This window comes from Parasteatoda tepidariorum, chromosome 11, assembly GCF_982258835.1.
Source record: "Parasteatoda tepidariorum strain Cologne lab strain chromosome 11, Ptep-v5.0, whole genome shotgun sequence".
In the NCBI taxonomy this organism is placed as follows: domain Eukaryota; kingdom Metazoa; phylum Arthropoda; class Arachnida; order Araneae; family Theridiidae; genus Parasteatoda; species Parasteatoda tepidariorum.
The window spans coordinates 27,064,811-27,089,357 of record NC_141765.1 but is presented as its reverse complement, the minus strand read 5'-3'; the positions used below and the strand labels follow the sequence as shown (position 1 = coordinate 27,089,357).

The following is a 24,547-nucleotide window of genomic DNA, read 5'->3' as shown; positions in this document are numbered from 1 at the left end:
GACACCGATACTTCAAGCTGTATTTCATAACCATCAATTATTGAAATGTTAAATATATTATTTTTCGCTTATTTTAACCCAAATTAACACAAAATAACCAAAAAGTTATGAAAAATATGTTTAGTAAAATTCTGCCTCCAAGGGTCAACCTGTAATCTAAGCAATAACTAACAGAATAATTCTGTGTATTTTTCTTTTGATAAATATTGTAAGAATTAAAGAGCAATATAATATTTTAATCTAATTTTTAACAGTCTTAAATTCATGTAAAATGTAAAAAAATAAAATATTTTTTTTGTTCAGATTGAAAAGAACTCCTTTTTTTTCTTTTAAATTTCCATTTCAATTTTTTTTTTTTTTTTTTTTTTTTTTTGCAGACAGAAAAAAAATTACTAACCAACTTAAAAAAATATTTTGCAAAATTTGTTTCTTGACAGATAATAGCCCGAAAACTTAAATAAAAACTTGTAATTAACAGAAAAGCAGCAGTCAGAAACATTCACGTCAAAAATATTCTTAGATAGTGCTCCTAAAACCCAAAAATGAATTTAAATCTCCTAAATTTGTATTATTTAAATGCAATACTAGGTGAGAAAAACTTTATTTCTTTTTTTTTTGTACTGCATTATGTTCTAATACTCAACACTATAGGAATAAGGGGTAATACGATCCTGTTTCAGTAATGGTTAGTTTTTTTATATTTTATTATTAATTGTTATTATGAAATTAATTAACGTTTCCTTATTAGTATTTTCTTAGTGTACTTTTGGCGTGTTTTTTGTGCATCATTGCTTAACATAACAAAAAAAAATTCATTTCGCAAACATTCCTAAGGAATGTTAAATAATGCTACGTGACAACAAAAATTTCTTTTCTTTCTCAACACCTGAAATAACTGTTTCTAGTTATTATTGATATTCAAGAACTCTTATATATATTCAAGGTGTTCAGTAATGACTGCCTTTAATCTATAGTTTTAAAACAGTTGTCAAATATGATGTAAAAAAGTACAGAAAACATCAAAACCTCTTTGACTATCATTAAAGTACAGAAAAGTTGAAAGGTAATTAACAGAAAAAGCTCTAAGAATCAGAAGGAAGTCAAACTGGTTTTAAATATTTTCACTTCTTTTCGAACTAGTGATTCTACAGATTTTGATAGTGTTTCAGTTTCTTCCTCTCCCGTGTAAGCGCCCTCTAACACAAAAAGGTTTTGGAGTTCATTTTTTACAAGGATTCTAAAAATATTTATAAAGGGAAGTAATAATTGGAACATTCTGTATCATCTTAATAAATGCATTATGTGAGCATTATAAAATGTATTAAAAGAAAATTTTGCACTTATCAAATTGTTTAAAAATAGACATTTAATTTTTCTTAAAGTGTCTTAATATTGAAATTTTCAATTTCTTGCATTATTTAGAATACACTTATCTTAAATAAACGTATTAACCGTACATTTGATACGTTGGATTTTATTACATGCTTCGAAAATATTTAAGTATAAGTGTGTATTTTTGTAGAAATCGCAACTGTTAACCTTCTCGCTGTGTATTCCACGATTTCCACGGGCAATGCAGAAGTAGAAAAATTTGCTCAACCCACGATTTCGGCGGAGATGCATTTTTTCCGTTTGTTCAACTGTGCAACCCGAAAAATAGGACTTTACCTCGAGCCTTGTTTCAAAGTTTATCACTCTAAACTTCATTTCCAATAAATGTTTTGAAAAGTATTTTGCATATTTTCATTTCTATATACATTTTATTTTTGCATTTCATAAAATTCATAATTTTACTATGATTAATTTTAACAATTTTGCTTTTATATGATTATTCTTCACATTCACTTTTTCTCCAACCTTTTTCAAAATCTAATTCTACATTGAAAAACAAATCTCTTTTTCAAAAATGTTTATATTTTTTAACTCTTAAAATATTTGTAAATTTAAAATCTGTAATAAAAAATAATTCCCCAAATGTTCTAACCTATTTTAAAAGGGAAAAAAATTGCAGCTAGAGAGTTTAAGTAATTCATTACCAACAGGAATGCTCGCAGCTGCTTTAATCAAATCTTCATTTACTTTCTGAGTTCAGATAAATATTTTCAAGAGTATTTGGAATTAAACAAGACTATATTCTTCTTTACTCGCCAGTTCAACACTGTTAATAAAATAAAATAAAATGCTGTCAAAAATTACATAATTCCCAAAAATCACATAATTTCCAATTTTCCCATTTAAAAAAAATGATAAAAATTTCTTCAAAATGTAAAATTATAATTTTTTTAAATTTCTCAGTTTGTTAACTTAATAAAATTTTAGTTCATGATATAATTAGTACATGGAATTTTTTTTCATTTGTCTAAAAGAATTTTTGACATTTCTAATTATTCAGGAGGACTAACACCCATAGTCCCCTAACCCAACAACGTTGCAAAAAAAAGTAAAGTGTGATTATAAATTTTAGTCACAATTCTATAAATCTTAAAAAAAAGACTTGCAAAAAAAAATTTTTTACTATTCTAAACAAATCTCCCTAAATAGGCAAAAGTCGGACTAACTGGTAGCGAAATATTGTTACTTTAAGAGTAAAACTTTATTTTCGATAAAACTAGTATTTGGATTAAAATAAATTATCTACTGATTTTATTTACAACCAAAAAAACATTTCGGTATTACATATAATTCTGAATAACATAACAAAATAAAATAGATAATTTATAATTCTTATAAAATATAATTGCAATGGTTTTACATTTTTTGGATTCTAAACCTGAATTATACTTTTTTTTTTTCTTCCGAAATAGCAGATAAAAACAATATTATATAATATAGTATAAATGCAAAATTAGAAATATTTATGATATTATATGTCATTCATTTTAAGAGAAATAACATTAGATGGCGCCACCAAACTTTTTGTACACACCGAAAGTCTCTTTTCTACGGTGGAAAAAAAGGATATTAAAAATTTGAATAATAGCACTGAACAACAAAGTGAAAAATGAGCTCTTATTTTTACGCATAATGTTAAAAGTTTTAACTCTTAGCAAAATTAAGAAGTTAACTACTTTTACTGAAATAAAATTATATTTAAAAACAAATTGAATAATTTAAAATATTATTCATGTTTAAATGAATAACTAAAGTTTATTTCTATAGATTTTTATTTATTTCTAAATTTTTAGTATTTATAAAAGAATTATTTTCAATTAATAATTATTAAAGAATTAATAATTAATTTTTAATTAATAATAAGAAATTAATTTTAATGAATTAATTATAAAAATAAATCGCAAATATTTCTACTTTTGAAAATCTTGAAGAAAAAGTAAGAAAAAGTGTTAAAAATCATTCTACAAAATCTGAATATAAAATGTTTTGTGTCTTTTCTTAAATTTCTCAGATGTTATTATTATACATTTATTTGTATGTACATATATTCAATATTTCAACAAAATATGAAAAATAATTACTAAAGAATAGAAAAGAAGGAAAGAAACAATAGGTATGCCTGTGAAAAAAAAGAAAGAAAAACAAAAGCCGAAACATTAGTTAAATATTTGTAATCTAAAATCTATAGAAATGAGCATTCTGTGTTTATTTATTTATTTGTTTATTTTATAGATTTAATTAATTTATTTATCATTTAATTTTTTTTTTCTGAATAAATATTTTTTGTTTTGAAATGTAAAAGTAATTCTGTCCAAAGAATTGATGCTTTCAAACACATTATGGATGGTGTTTTCAATTGGCGATCGAAATGGGCTGCAGGTGGCGTAGAGCAGAACTCTCTTCCTATGGCAACACTTCACATGCTTTCACCATTAGCGTGTGGAAAGTCATAGAAGAAGGAAGTACATTAGTTTCTCCCTCGATTTTCATATAGATTAAAATCTTTTAATTTGGAAAACTACATGGAACTGAAAACTACATTAAACATAGCTCTAAGGAAAAGTATCTCGGAAATTTTAAAAAATATTTTTATCAAATAAAAAGGAAAAATATTAAGAAAAGGGAAAATAGCGTAGTACATTCCTATACAACTGAAAAGAGGAGGAGAGGGAAGGGAGAAGGGCTGAAAGCATGAAACCGGTCTCTCCCCAGATGGCGTATTCGAGTGTTGCGATCGCCAATAGAAATGTAAACAATAACAATCTCGAGCTCGGGACCTACTCTAGTTCCGGTTAAAAAGTTTGCAGCTGCTTACTACATGTTATTCTGATAGGTGATGTTTTCAAACGGATAATTTTGTTTTCAATAAAAGAAATAAACTAGATAATTTCTGAGCTCAAATCTGCCGTATTTCATAAGATATTAATATTATTATGTAATTCTGGGGAGTTTGGAGTGAAAATTTGTTTTAGTTATTTTATTATTTATTATTAAAAAAGGTGACATGGTTGCTAAATTTTGAATAACTCGCTTTTTTGGTAGTCTTGATTTGGCCTCTTTCCATTTGTTTATTACTGTTTGTTCGTGTTGCAAGCTGTGCACCATCTTACGTTAGTGTTAACACTTTTAGTATTCTAACAGTATTGTTAGCATTGTAAACATAAGTAATCAAGTGCACTGTTTGCAAGAATCTCAAAACACAATGATGCCAAATGGCTTTAAAATAAAACTGAAACAGTAACCCGGAAATTTAGGCAGTCCCGAGCTTGCAGCGCTGATTTTTGTAGATTTTCGCCTAAGATTAATAGGAAGTGAAGGTCTGTTTTATATGTTGGCAACGATTAAGAGGTTACTATTTTAATTCTCGTAGCTACATTATTTGCTGTTTTAGTCGCCAGCCAGTGCTTTGCTTTTGCACTGCTTTGTGCTTTGGCTTCATTGTAGAGTAGCAGTTCAGTGCAGCACGTGTTAGATTCACTAGTGATAAACATTGATTTTATTAATTTTAGTACTTAATTCTTCATTTTAAGACTTGGATAATCTATTAAATCTCTTATGGTAAGTTTAACTATTTATATAAGTTTTGAAAATATTCAACTTTTATGTTGTTGTATGTTACATCCCATGTTAAATCTTATATTTATACATATTATAATCGCTCGATTATTGATATAGTTAAGTGTTTTTTTTTTCATCCTTTGCACGTGTAAATGTTGAATAAACAACGTATAGCTAATATAAAGAAACTTACTACGATTATATTTAATTCCGTAAGCATGTTATCAGATTTGTAGGGTTTTATTAATTTCAAAAGTTTAATTAATAGTTTTGGATTTTAAATATTCTATTCCGTACTATTCAATTCATATATTTATTTTAACTCATGTAACCTTTTTTGTTTTTAATAGTGTAGTCGCTTGATTGTTAACATTATGTATAAACGTGTAAGTGTGCAGTAAATAACGTATTAGTACTATAATTCTGGCTACATATTATATTATATAAATCTCCTGTGTTGTATCTTCGGATATCAAAATTTAGACTGGTACAGTAAAATGTGTTCAGGTTGCAGGCATGCATTCGCTTACAGAAAGCATGTGGTCTAATTTATAGCTCAGTATTGTATAATACATGTAATATTGTGTGCATAAAATCAAAAATATGTTTTATAATTAACTACATTTAAATAATTTTAATGAATGTAAAAGAAATACAAATAAACTGAAAGAATTTAATTAGTTATCACACTCAGTGATCTAGTATTTGTTTAAGCATGTTATAGTATTTCTTCTAATAAATAATTTTTTTCATTTAGGTGGTTAAGGCTTCAGTAATCCAGGATTAAAAGTTGAATTATTTGAAACCCCATCTTCCTGATGTAATTCTGGGTCGCAATGTGCAGCTTCAAAACTTTCCAGGATTTAAAGTTAAATGTTTAATGGAGAAAATAAAAGAGTTTAGTAGATTTGGTGTGACTGTTCTACATATTGGTAAGTACCTTGTCTAATTTCACATAAATTGGCTATGCTGTTATCCTTTTAGATAATAGAACTCAGTGGTTATCTAATAAAAGGGTTTTCTATGAATAAAAAGAATTTTGCTTTTTAGTTGTTATATCTTGAATAAATTATGAGAAGGTTCTTGAGAATATATGTATTTTCTGTTACGCTTTTCAAATTGAAGTAGGATAGCTAAATTTGTTAAGAAAGAATGTGATTTTCTAACAATCTTTTCAATGTTTATACCTTTTTAGCTCCCGTTTCAATGGGAACCATATTTCTCCCTGTTCATTTAATTCTCAGCTTTTGTATATATACCAAAAACTTCACGAATGTGCATTCAACTGCCAAACACAAGTTCTGATTTGTAATTATTAATGAATCAAAATAACTTCATTCCTTTTATTTTATGTTTTCAGAATATAATATACTTTAATTTGTTAATAAACTCCCTTCATTCCTTTTATTTTATGTTTTCAGAATATAATATACTTTAATTTGTTAATAAACTCCCTATTGTCTTTAGATAATATTTTTATAATGCTGGGGATTTTTTTCTCCTATTTTTATAAAAACACGAAACTGCTGTAGTAGAAGCAGTTTTTCATAATCGTATTAAATATTTTGTAAGTGTTTAACATTAATTTCAGGTTCTATCGATTGCTCTGTGGGTGGTAGAGCCAATATAACAGTTTGAAAGATTAAGACATTTTGTTGAACAATCCTAGAAGGGTATAGTATAAAGAAAATGTTCATTAATATTTTTGCATTTTAATTCTTGTGTTAGAAGATTTATAAATGGTGTTCTTTTGTATAGTGTCATGGCCATTTTAACCAACAATAAGTGCCTAAGGATTTTATCAAATCCATAACATTCTTTACCTTTTTTAATAAATTTGAACAAGTGTGCCATTCATCATTAAGAATTTTATAAAACCAAGTAATGTAAGGCATAAGATATTTATAGAATGTAAACCTTTCTTCCCTTCAAGTTAAGGATAAAAAAAAATTCAAAGATTTAAGTGATTAAAAATATTTAATGGTCATGACACAAAAGGAATATATGCCTCTTGGGGAACCCGCCTTGCTATATGCTGTTAGGTTGTTCCGTATTGAATTATGATTATAGTGTACTTATTACTTGTTCCTGGTTTTCAATATATAATAATAGATTATATAAAATGTTAAACCCTAAGCAATGTTTTAAATTTATTATTTTTTTTAGATATTTAATCATTTGAAATTAAAAGAAAATGAGCTAAATTATATAGCATGTTTAGGTTTTTAAGTATAATAATTTGTTTTTAAATATGTTTTTGGAACAACCTAATAAAAGGGGTCAACGCATCTGTGCAACTGTACCTCTTGAGCAGAGCTGTATTTACTTTGCTTATTTGTAAAGTGTTAAGAGTTTCATTTAAGATTATTGTAAGAATAAAATGAAAATAAAAATTTGAAGTTTCACTTCAAAAAAGCATAGAGAGTTTACAGCCCTGCTCTTAGGTGATGTGGAAAATGGTTGCAATCATGCATGTTTTAAAAGTTGAATTTCAGGTCTGTTCTTTTCATTATTCTGAGGAGAGCCAAATTTACAAGCATTTACTTAACCTAGAGGTGGAAGCTGGAGCAGCCTGTCATTATTAAACATCTTGTCTGTCCTAGGTGATGAAAATTTGTTCAATCAGCTGTATATTCAAATTTGTTTCATTTTTGAACGAAGAGCATGTTTAAAACTTCAGTGTTACCTTTTGAAGGGCAACTCAATATTTTTAGAATGTATTTGTATGTCATCTTTAAGCTGTATATAATAGAACTATTGTGTTGGTTTTTGCTCAACAATTACTGTGTTTATATGCACGTTTTTTAACTAATTTTCTGTTCTCACACTGCAGAGTTAATGTACCTTTTAATAATATATCTTGCAAGCAGCACCCGCTTTTTTTTGCGAGGTGTATAATTTTTACAAAAAGTTTTTTGTTTTTTTAAAGAGAGAATGTTTAGTTAAGATTCTATCTCATCAAAACTTTGTGCATCATTTTACAGAATTCTAACTGAAAAAAAAACTATTTATATTAATAAATTATGTATTTAGAATATCAATTAACTTTTCCCCTGTAATATTTTTTCTTAATATAAATAAGTTGTTAGAAGCTCATATTCACTTCAAATTGATTCCATTTTTTATTATTCAAATGGCAATCGAATCTCCAGTATACGAAACTGTTAAATTTTAAAAACTGTTTCAATTTTAAATAAACACCAATAAAAAAACCCTGTTTTATGCAATAATCTCTTTTTAATTATTGAAGCTCTAATTCGATGTTATTTACAGGGTTCCCTTGGTCCTTGAAAACTGCTTAAATTTTACTATGGTACAAGATTTTAGTAAAAATTCCTCAAATTTCAGTATCATTATAGTTGATAGAAACAATTTTTTAGTCTTACAAAAATATTAGAAACAACAATTCGTTCTTTTATCTCCTGGAATGAGACCATGCATTAAGAGTAAAACATTTTAGCGAGACAGGCAGAGATGTCATTTCATTAATATATTGGTTCTTTTTATAAATTCTTTCTTTTGCTTAAGATGGTACCCTTTATGGTAAAAAATGGTTGCATTAAAATTAGTTAACCCAGTTGCTTAGGGTGCACCTTTGTACCAGCTGTAAGTAAAAGATAAATGTTTTTTTCTAGATTACTTAGTAATATGTGATAATAATTCCAACACATTCAAGGTAGCACATTCATAATAACAAGGCCACATTCACAACAGTTTTGGCTGGAAATAATAATTAATGTAACATATTTACCATTCAGTAATAATTTCAAAATATTTAAATCGCTTACTATTTTTAATGAACTGAATCATAATAATAGTAGAGAATTATTTTACAAAAAAAAGAGTGACAAGAAAATTATGAAAAAATAAATTTATATTTTAATTAAGGAACCTTAAAAATTTTCTGACCATGAAAAATCGTTTTAGACTATTTAATTAATCTATAGCATTAAAAACTAATATATGAAATATCTTAGTTTGAAAATTATAAATCCTCTCAAGCTTAATCGTACTTTTATCCTGTATAAAGTTTCATAAGATATTTAATGCAATGAATTTAAAAAATGTAAAATTAGGGCTTGTGGGTAAAAAAAGAAGTAGAACAAATTAAGGTGTTTGGATATTAGTAGAGTCTTGTATTTACTTGGAATGAAACTTAATTTAGCATGACATAATTTAGAAAATTCTCATGCGTAACATCACGAATTCTTTTATTATATACCCTTATAAATGAAACATTTTATTAACAGACGAAAAAAAAAAATTTTTTTTTGAAGATGTGAAACAAGTTGTACAGTAATTTGCATAGGGATGCACAACCTTTTTGAGTGAAGGGCCACATTCACAGCAAATTGACCATTGAAGTGCCACATGCCAAGTATTTAGAAAGACATGTTAATCATGTAATATGTTTGCATAAAATTGAATATCTTTAAGTGCTTAAAATTAAAAGCTGATTACTTAGGGAAAGAACAGAATCAATTATCAGAAAAAATTTCAGATAAAGTAAAAAATAATGAGAAAATTCATGTTTTTTTGTTTCATCACATTGCATAATAAAGTTCATTTAACATTAAAAATTTGTAATGTTCATACAATTAAAATTTAAAAAAAATTAAATATACTAATTGATAAATTAAATGCAAGTTGAATAATTTAAAGAAAGTTTGCAGGACTAAAAATGATGTAAAATTGAAACAAAACCCTTGCAGGGAATAATAAGATTCAACATTTAGTAGGCAAATTAGTACTCCAACTTTAAAATATTTTAAATAAATTATAAGAGAAAAGAAAATAAGCATTAATTTTGAAGGAATTATTTTCCTTAATAATAAAAAACTATTACGATACTTGTTTACAACTCTTTATGACCAATACTTTTTTAACATGTTACTACTTACAATTAATACACATATATATTAACAGCTAATTAAAATTTACATTACGCTACTCATCTTGATGAAACTTTTTTTTTTTTTGTTAAAATTTAAGGATATACAAATTTCCCAGCATATGATGATAAATGATACAAGATGGTCCATGTAGATAGCAAATGGCTTAAAAAATTTCTTACGGTTTAACCTGCGATGTGCAAATTTTCAAATATTGTGATAATTTTATCTACTTGATCATCTGATAGCTTTTTCGAGATATTAAATGAAAATTTAATAATTTTTTTTAAAGACTGCTCCACAAACTCTAGAACAAGCCCAATTCATTCTGGAAAACAGTCTTTCTGCAGAATCTGATCTTGTGATCTGCTTTAAACTTAAGGAAAATAACTTAATCAGTTTTTGGAATTTGTCCCACATGGTGCTTTTCCTTTCCTAATTTTTGAATCGTGTGAATACGAGTAGCGATGTGTGATTTTTAAATCACTTTACGAATTGTTATGTGTGATATTTAAACAGCGTGAATAAAACACTCGATGCATGAACACAAATCAAGATGCGTGATTTTTAAATTGCGAGAAGATTCACAGTGTATGATATTTTAAACGCCAGAATACGACACACGATGGGTGACTTAATTACGAGAAGAATCAAACCAAAAAATTTTAAAAACGCACGAATCACGACATGTGATCACGAAAAAGAATATGTTGGATATGTGTTGCTAAACATGCACATGTTCATGAAACTATCGAATTGTGAAAGTGTATTGAAATGTTCCCTTGCATAAGGGATTCGCGCTTAGTATAAATTTATATATCTCGTTTTATTTCTTTATTATTATTATTCTCTTTGGAAAGGAATCGATTTCGCTAAAATACGTAAGTACTTTTTAAATTAACTAAAAAGAATCAAATATCATGAGCTCTAATCTTTGTTTAAATATCGGGATAATCAAAATCACAATACATCAATAACTGCCAAAAAAGGAAGAAGAAAATAACGTTTCATCTCTTATATTTATGTCAAAATCGTCACAATTAGAGCACGTAAAAAATCATTATTTTAATGCGTGATTCATAACCCATGTGCTGTGAAAATGTAGTACTAAAAATGTCAGGATTTTTTAAATCACGGAGAAAAGCGTAGTAACTAGCGAAAAGTCATTGGATTTATCATAAAATCGGCATGCATGAAGATAGTCAAAAGTGACAAATAAATTTCGAAATTATATATAGTCGTATTAAAAATATTGGGATTTTCAAAACTATGCGTAAATTCGTAGCATTAACCACCGGAAAAAAGCAATCGAAAAACTACATTAAGAGAGATAGGATGAGTCAAAAACCTAGATGCGCTATTATAAATTTTCGAATTATTATTTTTTTTTATTTTCAAAAAAAAAAATTTTTTGAATTGATCTCTTTATTTTGTTCAAGTTGCTACAGCTGTTCGCACATTTAGGTTTGTCAGGCCGCTGGTTGCACACCCCTAATTTACATAATTTCACTTCATAAAAATAGATAATTTTTTATTAATGAAGTAGTTTAATTTTTAATTTAATTCACTGTAATACGTCTAAATATTTGAAAAAAAATGCAATATTAGTTATCATATTAAAAGTTAAGCACTTGTAATGGAAATTTTATTAACAACAACAATTATTTTACATAAATTAAAAAATATTCTCAAGGTTTAAGAATCCTGGATGTTTTATAAAGGACGGTTACTTCATTTTTCCATTATAACTAACTGCACATTAGTATGCTCTTAGAATGAGTTGAATATATACCAATTTATGTATGAAGTTAATTTTTCTTTAATTTTTAAAAAGTATTGTTTTAAGGACAATTATTATGCTTAATGATCTCGTTTAATTAATTTTCAAGAAACACCACCTTGGAAAAATGTGAATTTCCTTCTTTAAATAGGCCCACTCGAACAAACCGAGCTAGGGTTCGCGAAATTTTCCTGGTAATCAATACAATGGTATCAGTGCTTGAATTATAATGAAATTGCTCTCTTAGTATTTATTTATTTTTTAAATGCAAAAATTGGCATTGTCACTGGGGGCATATGTAAATTTTAGAATGAACAATTATACTGTATTTAATGCCCTTAGTTTTTTAAAACAATTACTTAATTTTTTTCAAAAAAAGTTCTAAAGAGTTCTTAATTTTTGTTTTGCTAAAAAAATGGGAACCGAGAATTGAGTTTTACTGACTTATAACAAACTTTCGAGGTAATACTTTTTAATATTTCGTGAAGGAATACAAGATTAGTCTATTTCTTCGTCAAAATGAGTGAGTTAAGTATGGATTCAAATTGCTAAAGAAAAGCTTTTGGATTAAAAACAAAATACAGTCTCTAAGTAAGAAATAGACAATGTCTTTTTTAATGTTATCTAGTGAAACTTTTGGTAATTTCTTTGGTAGGTCTTTGAAAATTATACTAAAGAGCAGTTTAAGGTTAAAATATTACTTTTGGAAAAAGTTGTATTCATTCTTCTAGGACAGGGATGGCGAACCAATGGCACGCGTGCCATTTATGGCACGCGACACAATATTTTGGGCACTCCACCGACCACAATTGTTGTTACACTATGAATTACATTATACATTACACAAATGTTATTACGCTATGAAGTATATGCAACAATTAAATTCGAATTCACAAAAAACAAACAAAATATTAAACAATTATTAATAAAAAAATAAAAAATTAATGCTAAAAAACAATCAATAACCGTAAAAAACAAGCTAACAATGAATAACTAGCAAAAAAAATCGACTGTCCTTCCTAAACTAACATCTTAGAACCTAATATAATTTATTGGTCATCTAATCTGCAACAACAGAAGTCACATTGATGTTACTTTAAGTTGAATTACTTGTATAACTGAGACATTGCAAAATGCATTTTTTTTTCAATGTAAATAAAGAGTTTTGAGTTGATAGTATTTACTATTATTTTTTTCCCAATAATCACGAAGTCAAAATTATTTGACGGCACGTTTATGACCTTATTAAGCAATTTTTTAGAGAAAATGGCACGTTGGTGTATAAAGGTTCGCCACCCCTGTTCTAGAATATATGACGAATTTCGGAAATTTCACTCCAGTGGTTTGTAACATTTTTAACAGAGGCCATTTTTACAGAATTTGAAAGTTTTAAATGATTAAAAAAAGCTTCATATTATAAGGCAATTCTTTTAAAGCATTTCTTAAAGTAAGCATGGTAAAATTTATAAGGATGATTTCGAAAAAAGAATAATTTTAAACTTGAAATAAAAAACTAAATTTCGCAATATTATAAAGTATTTTTAACAATTTCACCTTTTTTTTTAAATAAAAATAATAAAATGGGATGCATTTTCGAAGGAAAAGTTACTACCGAATCTTGGGAATTTATTTATTTATTTTTGTATCAGAGATTTTCTTAATATTAATGCTAAATCCGGGTTCAGCTAAGTTGGAGACAGCATTTTAAATTATTTGTATAATAGAACTTCTTCCTAAAAAGCTAACGATTTTAATTAACATGATTTTTTCCTCTTTGGAAAAAGAAGAAGAAAAAAATCAACTGTAATTGTACTTATGGAAATAAAAAGTACCTTAAAAATTTACAAGATGAAGCAAACATTTCTCTTTCCAGTAGATTTTTTTCCTCCGAATGAAATTTTATTTGATAGAATTTCATTTTAAATCCAATTTAGTTGTTAAACTCGATGGAGAAGGATTTTAAATCTTTGGAAATATATGCGCAATCAAGTTTTCTTGCCTACAGCGCTTTACAGAGTTAAATCTTTTTAAAATTATGTTGTTTTTTTAATTTCTTTCACTATTTTTAAAAATCTTCATTAATTTATAATGTGTTTTAGATTTTTACTCTATTGAGAGAAGTTGACGTAGTTAAATTTTATAGCAAAATGAAACATTAATACTTTTGCCTAGCAAATATTTCCTGAAAATAAATATTTTCCCTTTAAAAAAAATAAATGAATAAACAACTAATTTTCTAAGAGCTTAATTAACAAACATCTTCAATGTTTGTTAAATGATTGTCTAAATTTATTTTAACATCATTTTTAAATTTTTTTAACGATAACAATCAAGCGATATGAATGTTAAAATCATGTATAATAAAATTCACCTTTTAATGTGATTTTAAAAGACATAAATGGTGAAGTAATATAATCTTATTGTGTTCAATATCATAATAAAATGACTTAATTGAGTAAGACTAAATAATATCTTTGTGCAACTGCGAATCTATTTCCAAGTTAAGAAATAGTACATCGTTAATGACAGTCACGTGTGCAAGATACTTCGACGTAAGATGTTCTAAAGCTTAGAGACAGTAATAAATCTGTCCAATCATAGACAGGGCATGAAATTTCAGATTTTTGCGCTCACTAAAGATTCGCCAATAATGAGATAAACCACTCGACTAAGGTAAACCTGAAAGAGGGTAAGTTCTTGGAATTTTGTTGCCACCAGTAAGATAGGACCTTCACTTCCTTCTAATCTTAGGCGAAAATCTACGTCACTATGCAGCGCTCGCTAGTGTAGAAAACACCATCCATTTTGCATTTCCTTAAGTAGTGATTTCCCCCACCCTTCAAAAGATCTTTTGGCGATCGAAATGGGCTATAGGTGGCGCAGAGCAGAACTCTCCAGCTATGGCAGCACCTCGCGTGTTTTCCCCATTACAGTGTGAATAGTCACAGGAGAAGAAAGTTAATTAGCTTCTGTCTTAATTTTCTACTAGATTAAAAACTCTTTAGTTAGGAAAATATATGGAACTGAAAGCTACGTTAAGCATAGTTCTAAAAGAAAGCGTCGGGAAAATTTTAGAAAATATTTTTGATTATTAAATACAAAGATGTGATGAAAGGGAAAAATGTCGTAGAACATTCCCACACAACTGAGAAGAGGATGAGAGTGGAAGGAGGAGGGTGAAGACATAGAACCGGTCTTCTCTCCAGATGGCGTGATCGAGCGTTGCGATAGCGAATGGTTATCATTTGTGCGGTTTGGGACCAGGTAAGTAAGTACTTTATTTATGTCGAACTAGAGCTACACAATGGGCTATTGGCGACGGTCTGTGAAATATCCCTGAGGATGATCCGAAGACATGCCATCGCAATTTTGATCCTCTGGGATAGCTCTCCTGCTATGGGAACCCGACGACCTGCGTGGGAAGTCGAGCAATTTACGGCAGAACAGTTTAATGTGTACCAATACCGCACATCCTCGTTCCCTATGCAGGATGATCAAAGTGGTCATCCACCCGCTTTCTGACCGCAGCCAGTGATGCTTGACTTCGGTGTTCTACTGGGAACCCTGTCTTTACGATCAGTTCACTACCGAACTGCGATTTGGGACTAAATCACAACTTGAATTTACTGAGAAGGAAGGAGACAAAGTGGACGGAAACTTAAACCCTTCAATTTAAGTGAGTAGGGTATTATTACTTTTGCTTTTTTTTAAAAAAAAGAAAAAGCTGAATCAAATTAAACTAACCGAAATCGACAGGACTCATATTTAAAAAGTTGTAAGGGTTGCAAGTGCAAAAAGTACATTTTTTGGCTTATACATATTCGCGTGTTTCACATCGCTATTGGCGATCGCAACGCTCGAATACGCCATCTGAGGAGAGACCGGTTCCATGCCCTTAGCCCTTCTCCCTTCCCTCTCCTCCTATTTTCAGTTGTATAGGAATGTACGACGATATTTTCCCTTTTCTTAATATGTTTCCTTTTTATTTAATAAAAATATTCTTTTAAATTTCCGTGATACTTTTCTTTAGAACTGTGTTTAATGTAGTTTTCAGTTCCATATAGTTTTCCAACTTAAAAGATTTTAATCTATATGAAAATCAAAAGGGAAACAATCATACTTCCTTCCTCTATGACTCTCCACACGCTAGTGGGGAAGTCATGTATAGTGTTGCCATAGGTAGAGAGCTCTGCCCCACGCCCCCTGCAGCCCATTTCGATCTCCAGTTTAAAAAAGCAAAGCTATCGTCATATATATATATATATATATATATTTGATGATGATGATGACACTGTCTGTGCATGGAATTACCGAAGAGTTCCTCCTTGCAAGAAGTGCTCCGACTTAGCTTCCGATGAATTCCCAAGGGTGTTCTATTGGATTCAGGTCATGATTCGTCCATTTCATAGAATCACTATCCTGCTGTAACATCCATCTGCGAGACAACTTTTTACAAGCAAAAGGTAGCATATGAACTTCTAAAATGTTTTTATAACATATTGATCCGTAGTCCCGTCAATGCGTATGAAGGGCGTGACAATATTGTGATGAAAAGTTCTCCAGACCTTTGCCCATCCCTTTCCATGTTTCACTGTTGGCCGTTGGTACTTGGGATCCATTCTGGTGCCTTTTAGACTACGAATAAAAGGTCGGCCATCACTTCCAAACAAATTGTATTCGGATTCCTCAATCCAAAAGACCTTCCACTCTTACAGTTGTTCATGCCTCGTGCTCCTTTGCAAATTTCAATCGTATCATCCTGTGTTCTTTGTCCAGGTGAGACGTTTTTTTTTTTTTACAGAAACAGGTGCACGCATTCCAGTTGCATTCAGACGACGTTTTATGGTGTACTCATTGTGAGTCTATTTTCGGTGGCCATCTCCTTGCATATTTGATATTTGATAAGCGACCGACTTTCAGCAACCGACTTTCTTCGGATTAACGCGTCTTGATGTTGAGTGGCTTATCTTGGGGCTCCTGATGCGAGAAAATCGTAAGCACTTATTCCATTCTTCCGCTTCTTTACTATGTGGCCAACAACAATCGAAAGTAAGAACCATTTAAGTATAGCTTAAATAAAAATAAAACAATGAAATTATTTAAAAGGCAGGAACTGGATTCAAACTATCATATTTCTCGTGCAATTCCTCTGGTCTTACCACTGAGCTATAGAAACACTTTTGTGTGAGAAATTAATTCATGCATTAAAATTGAACTTTAGAAAGATGAATTGAGTTAGTCCGTCTCAAAACTGATTTCAATTTTTCAAGTTCTCATTTGGTGTTTGCTAAATTTTAAAAAAAAATCAAGACTATTATTAACCTAATTTACAATATTCTAATTTACATCATGAAGAAATTTTGCTTACCAAAAAAATTAGAACAGAAAAACTTGTCATGACAAGACTTTTCACCATCCTGTGTTTTTTAATTTAATAAATTTTTTTTCAACAAAAAAAAATTAATGAGGTATATAATTAAAAAAAATTCTTTTAATGTTCATGGTTTAAAATTATTCATAATAACCAATTATAACAGCAACATCATTTGAAAATTAATCATTTCAACATCATTTAATTTACTAACGACAACAGTATTAAATTTTTTCAACAATGTAGTCATAAGAAAAAGTAAAAACTAAATTAGTGAAAGTAAGAAAAATAAAAATAATTGGAGAAGGATCATAACATGAACTCTACAAATTTAAATTTTTAAAAAAATAATAAATCTGACTTAAGAATCGTGCTTTTGCTTGAAAATATGACTCATACATTAAAAAGTATGCCCGTTTTCTTTTTTATACTAATAAAGTTTAAACCCCTTTAAATGAAACATGTATATAAATATAATCTTTGTTTAAGAATTACAATTTACAAGATTTCAACTTTTACTAACAGGAAATAAAAATTTATAGAAGTAGGTAAAATTTTTCACAATGCAAATGTTTTTTCGCTCATCCATACATATATATATATATATATATATATATATATATATATATATATATATATATATATATATATATATATATAGATTAATATCAATAATAGAACTAGGACTGGGCTATAAATCGATATATCGCGACATATCGATTTAACGCCTGTATCGGCAGGTCGATACAGCGACTTTCGTTCCAGGCGATGCATCAGAAATCTGATTTAAGCCGTCGAGTAAAGAAGACGAACGATATAGCGATATACGATATAGTGATACAAGACGCGAAAGGATCTCTTATGTTCGGATGCCAACTCGCGCTGGGGAAGACGATGCATGTATCGTTATATTGAAACGGCCTTGATTGATGAGCGGTAGAATCAGAATCAGTTTTGAGAACATATATCGTGATCTTGCATGTTCGTTTCCGCACCTCTTAGTTTTTTTTTCTACTTTGTCGCGACTTGATATCGTTTCTTGTAGATTATTTTCAGTGGGACTGACTTCGTGATCGTTACCTTGTTCTGAACGTAATCTATTATTGAAAAGAATATATAAAGAAGTGTTTCTTAATTAATTTGGTAATTTTTTTTTTAAACGAAACTTTCTTTTTTATTTTTAAATGTGAAAATTATTTTGATATTATATGTTTAAGTATTATTTTACATTATTGAATTTATTACAAATGGAAATCTAATTTAAGGTGCCCATAAAGAATTAAATTAAAAAGTAATTAAATTTGTTAGGCTATTTTTTACTTTGTTTTAATTTATTAAAAACTTTTTGGATAAAATAATAATTTAATGGGTTTTTATTACTCAGTTTAAATCTTTAGTTGTTTTCATTTTTATAAATAAAATTATAACAAAACTTGTTTTTACTCTTTTGGATTTGGACACAAGTCAATCAAATTTGTTAATTCAAAAAAATTAGTAATGTTTGCAATTGCAACTTCTTTTTTTAAAATCATTTAGCACTTCGTTTTATTAAAGAGTATAGTCGTGTTTTTTAATTTTCTTTCAATATTGTCAGTTGAATATATTATCGAATATCATAATTCTTTTGTTTTTATTTTTAAGAAATTAAACCTTACTTTGTTTTTTCGTTCAGAATCGGTAATTATTCAATTTAACTTTATTATTTATGTGAAATAATAATGATAAAAAATAGTGTTGTTTTAAAAGTGTTTTTTTTTGTTTAATTTATTTAGCACTTTGTTTTAAGCACACAAATAATTTTTAACGAACTTATTTTTTAAATTTTCTTTTTATATTGTTAGGTAAATATATTGATAAATTTCAATTTCATTTATTTTTTTATTATTTATTTTTAAACTAAGAAATCTTAGCCAGGACATGGAAAAAGTCCTATAGGAAAACATCCCTATAGGGATGTTTTCCGGACCATCTGACAGCTTATAAGGATGATCTGAAGACATGCTATCAGAATTTTTATCTACTGCGGAGGGGATCACATTTGTGAGGCTACTTTCTCAATTTAAACATAGACCAGATGGGAAATGAAGTTTTCTCCAGACCCCGGTACCCATTTTGCTGCTCAGTGGCCGACGACATCTGGCATAATGTTTAAATTTTGCCTCTTCCTTTAATGACGTGAAAATGGCTGTAAGTGTAAAGCAATCGTTGCGCTATAGCATCAATATGTGTTATTCTCACTGTATGCAAGTCACGCAAATTTGCTGAACGAGACATGTCATTCAAGTCTCATCTGAATCTTCCCTTGAGAATTTGGACAGTCAAACAGTTCCAGCTAAAAAATTGCCAAGCGGGTTCTGCTTTTTCGCGAGGTCAAACAAAGATGCGTGAATCTCAGATCGAAGAATGGTCCTTAATGTCTGGGGCCACTTTCACTGCATCTGAATGACCATTCTCACTTTATACGATTCACGCACATCCAAACACCGTTGAGATAGTAGAGGGCTACACTCACTGGGTGCGATTATTTTTTTTTTTTTTGCATGCGAAAAAAATGCATGCAAGCAGGAATCTAATTCATGATTTTTCCACGATTTTTCCATGATTTCTCCAGACCCCGGTACCCATTTTGCTGCTCAGTGGCCGACGACATCTGGCATAATGTTTAAATTTTGCCTCTTCCTTTAATGACGTGAAAATGGCTGTAAGTGTAAAGCAATCGTTGCGCTATAGCATCAATATGTGTTATTCTCACTGTATGCAAGTCACGCAAATTTGCTGAACGAGACATGTCATTCAAGTCTCATCTGAATCTTCCCTTGAGAATTTGGACAGTCAAACAGTTCCAGCTAAAAAATTGCCAAGCGGGTTCTGCTTTTTCGCGAGGTCAAACAAAGATGCGTGAATCTCAGATCGAAGAATGGTCCTTAATGTCTGGGGCCACTTTCACTGCATCTGAATGACCATTCTCACTTTATACGATTCACGCACATCCAAACACCGTTGAGATAGTAGAGGGCTACACTCACTGGGTGCGATTATTTTTTTTTTTTTTGCATGCGAAAAAAATGCATGCAAGCAGGAATCTAATTCATGATTTTTCCACGGGCTATTTACACTACATCCAATTACCCTAGACGCGCTTACGAGCTTTTAGAATTTTCATGCGTGAATCTTTAGAGCACGGATATGCTGCATTCCATGTCCATTAAATGTAACACAGTCGTGAGAAATTACCGTTTAATCTCACCAAAGTTTTTAAATCTCAACCTACTAGTTAAAAAGCATCGATAAATCGGGAAGTTTCTTGAAAAGCTACCTTTTTCAATTTTGCTGCTTAAATTTTATATAAAACCACCCAATTTTTTTCTATATGGAAAAGCTTTACTTTGTGCCTTTACTCTTTGTTGTCATGGCAGTGGATTTTTGCAGAGTTCTGCTAAATCCGACACTAGGATGTGTTTGCACTTCCGTCAATGCAATATCGTCGGCGCTGCGGACTGTTGCGCCGATTACGTCAGACCTGAATGACATAGTAGCAGTCGAAATTTTGATGTTACTTATTCTTTTCATAATGAAGAAACGGCCTCCGTATTCACTGAATTTAATAGGCACTTTCAGAGAATTGTGCATCAATGCTAGTCTTATAAGTACTACACTATCTAATCAATAGAATCGATCGAACTTACATAAATTTCATTTCACTGATCCAGATCACATCCTAGTGACCCTGAAGAAAATTGCGAACTTTCTTCTGGGGTAGGTTTCGATAGCTTTACAGTAACATTTGCTTTCATCACTTTTGTTTACTTTCCATTAATTTTAAAAACAAACTATATATTCCCTTTTTTATATTTACATTAACTTGTTAAAAAAGAAGAAATCCGAATCACAGAAGTCTAGGCTCAAAGTTACGGTAGATATAAGTGATAAGGTCTTTCTTTCATTCTCTTGTTATTTATTGTTTAATGATAATGTTTGTAAACAACAATTCTCTTATTTTATAATTGTTACTTGTAACTATTTAATTAGTTAGTTCTCTTCCGCTAAATAACTTGTATAACTGAAGTTTTTGTTTCGCTTTCAAATAATCTTAATTTTTAGTTTTCTAATTACGTCGCAATTGGTATCGTTGGGTTCAACGTCTATTATTTCAAAATAATTCGTATGAAACTATCCAGTTCTTCATATCTATCGAATTTATTTTTCTCAAGGCATATACTTGCTTTTTTTTATAGAAGGTACATGTATTATGTTTCATTATATTTAAATTAATATTCTAAGAAAAATATAGCCATTCACCTTTTAATATAATGCAATTTGCTGACTTTTAGGTATGAATTTATAGTTCAATTATATTAGCTATTGAATGAAATTAGTCATTCTATGAAATGGCATATTTTATGTAAGCAAATATAGTTAAGCCTGCAATATTCAGTTTGATTTTTAATTATGATTTCAAAATATATAATTACACCAGCATTTTGCAAAACTATTCAAACGAGTAGTATATTATCTAATTTATTTAAATTAAAGTATTTAATTTGTTTGCAAGCAGTTTAAACAAATGTTTGCAAATGTCAAATCATTTATTTTCTTATTTTTGATTATGATGTACACCAGTGGCGTAGTTTTAATGTATGTTCAAGGGGGGTTATCGGTTATCTCCTTCTAATATATATATATATATATATATAATATTTTTTTAATATCTACATTCTACTTACAGTATATTACTTCATCAATCAAGTGATGTTTAATTTCGGAGGGGGTTTCATCCCCCAAACCCTCCCCAAAGCTATACCACTGATGTACACAGTGTTCTCCCTAGGAATAAAGAAGGGTAGGGCGCTTCCTCTCAAAAATGGTCACTTTGAGTTTTGAAAGGGTACTCACTTTACACCTTAAAAATTTATCAACTTTGCTAATATTATGTAATAACTGAATTTGATCCTCAACAATTTTTTAATTACCCTCTAATACTATTTTATGTGTGCATTTCAAAAAGTAATTCTCACTCATTATTAAAATAAGAGAAAAATTTGTAGTTTGAAAATAATAAATGAAGGCATGCTAAAAGATAATTACTGCATAAAAAAATTTTTTTTTTTTTAAAATGTTAACTAAAAAATTTATAAAGTTGGAAGCTTTTTTTCTTTAATTTAAACTGAAAATTATGAGAAAATGAACATTTAAAGGTGTTTTTTTTTCTTTTTTTAAAAAAAAGGGTAATTATTCAAAAAAATTTTAAATTGCTTTAAAAATTCATCAATATACCCCTTTCCTCCCGAAAAAGAAACTTATAGAAATTTAACCAGTTGAGAATAATAATTGTTATTTGAACAGTGAATAAATTTTTTTTAATGGAATATGAATATAAATGCAGTAGTTTTTAAGGATGGCAGCTAATTTTTAAAAAGAGCTCATCAAAGGGCTGGCCGCTCTTCTAAAAACGCTTAGGGAAAACACTGATGAATGGCTTAAAATCAAATTAATTCTGAAAAATTCCTTTAAAGAAATATTAAGTAATTAAACACGCACTTAATTTATTTTAATGGAAATATATTGTTGTAAGTGTATAACACAAAATGTTCAGTTTTCCTTTCTTTAACTTCATGTAATTGACTTTTTCACATTAATATCCAAGAATTCACCCAAGTATTCACACATATGTACACTTATACTAATGACCAAAATAAAGTTTTGCATTACTGCTGGAACCAAAGCTTATTTAATAAAGTGTTTCAATAATAAATTATGTAGTATTAGATTAAAATTAATAATGTAACTTTCGTTTCAAAATAAAATTTAAAACTTGACTATTGCATTTTAATTAATATAATTGTTAGCAATATCTTCAAGTTTTAAGTAGGAAAATTCTGTGGACACAAAATGTTTGATACATAGTAAATTTTTCATAGTGTGAATTTAAAATTTACCCAGATTTTGTGAAATTGGCTTGAAATTTAATGATCAAATTATATCTATTAATACAAATTTATGTTATTTGACTTTATTTAAACATTATTAACAAAATAAATAATTTTTTGAAACATTTACCATTGCTTAAATATAAATTCTCTTCAACCAAGAGTTAGGAAAATCGCATGACCACTGTATGTTCCAAATGTCAGCCCTTGACGTTTTTACCCTTTAGAAGATAGTTCTAACATTTCCATTTACCTAAAACCCCAAATGGACTTAAGCAGTTTATATTAAGCTCAAGACAGATATTCAGGGAATAAATATGAATCGTACCTAATCATATTAAAAAATATTTTTAAGTAAACACATATTCAAATTTTATTTTGCTGTTAATTTTATCTTAGCAATGTCATTTATCCTATTTTTATTTTAAGAAAACCACACCATTGTTACTTACCTCCTTTTAAATTACTATGGATGATTTAAAACAAAATTACTCACATATTGCACACATTTAATTTATTAATGGAGTTGTTGCCACTTATGCTACTATATTTAATAAATGTAGCATTCTATTTAGTAAAAATATAATTGTCCTATGGTACATTAAATCAGGATTGACTTTTTGTTTTTGAAGCTAGTTTAAAAATTAATAATCTTTTAAAACTGGTTTAGACCAGGGTTTTAAAGTAAAATCCATTGATTTAGTATTGTACATTTTGAATAAAACACTTTCTTTTTTTTGCTGTAGCTACTTTGGCGAGCCCTGGCTTAAATACATCAAAAAGTATTAATCTGGAAAGCAACATTGTTAGAAATATGAATTAAATTAAAAAAGATATTGTTATAGCAATTTCAGTACATTCATTAAAGGTGAAGATTAAGACATCTTCCTGGTGGCGAGTAATCAGTCGAAGCAAATTTTTCGGAGATCCTTTCTTTTGCCAAGCTAAAAAAAGTAACTAAGCAACAAATTAGCTTTTAAATTTCTATTAAAACCTAAAAATTATCATGTTAAATAAATGATAATAACTAATTTAATAGTGATAACATTAATTGTGTTATAAAAAGTAAAATATTTGAACAGAATTTTTTTTTAGGAGGAATGTTTTCTGAATAACTTAAAATTATTATTATTCCCTATTCACTAGTGTATCACTTATTAAATGAGAAAAACCAAAAAATCTACTAACGAAAATTGAAATTCCATAAAAGAGAAAAGATTTTATTGCACAAATTTGGCCGCCTGTGTCTGACAATGTCAGACCACTACTGTCAATACTTTCATAGTTAGTTGCCTCAAAGTTTTTACTGGATTGCTTTATTTGAACTAAAAGTCTATAATTTCTTTGGTCATTCTCAAAGATCTGTCATCCAAGATTTGATAGTCACCTCTGTCTCCATCTCTGTCAATAACATAGATGGAGACAGTGGTAACCAAGTGGCAACTGATGGCAATATTTTTTTGAAATTAAAAGTTTTAAAGTCTAAATTTTTTTTGTAAAATTAAAATTTGTTATGTATTTTAAATGGGCTAAAATTATCAATATAGATTATAAAATTGAATATTTGTCAATTTTTTCCTCACATCTCAATTGTTGAAAATTTAAATGTTTAAAAAAAATGTGATTA

At 28.7% G+C, this 24,547-nt stretch overlaps 1 protein-coding gene and 1 long non-coding RNA gene across 9 annotated transcripts in view; both read left to right on the top strand.

Moving 5' to 3' along the window:
• The first annotated feature begins 4,686 nt into the window (after nucleotides 1–4,686).
• LOC147801268 (uncharacterized) lies at nucleotides 4,687–7,718 on the top strand. The gene is made up of 3 exons (XR_015430410.1): nucleotides 4,687–4,950; nucleotides 5,708–5,882; nucleotides 6,542–7,718. It is a non-coding gene; the product is annotated as an uncharacterized LOC147801268 (long non-coding RNA).
• A 12,678-nt stretch (nucleotides 7,719–20,396) lies between these two features.
• Nucleotides 20,397–24,547, top strand: part of LOC107442362 (rho guanine nucleotide exchange factor 25) — a 33,052-nt gene continuing 28,901 nt past the window's right edge. Inside the window, exon 1 of one of the 8 annotated variants that reach the window (XM_016055916.4) lies at nucleotides 20,397–20,749. The gene's annotated coding sequence lies outside the window, so the exon portion shown is untranslated. Of the gene's footprint in view, nucleotides 20,925–24,547 lie in introns of all 8 variants that reach the window. The other 7 variants (XM_071187916.2, XM_087155484.1, XM_071187917.2 and 4 more) reach the window with 7 other exon arrangements.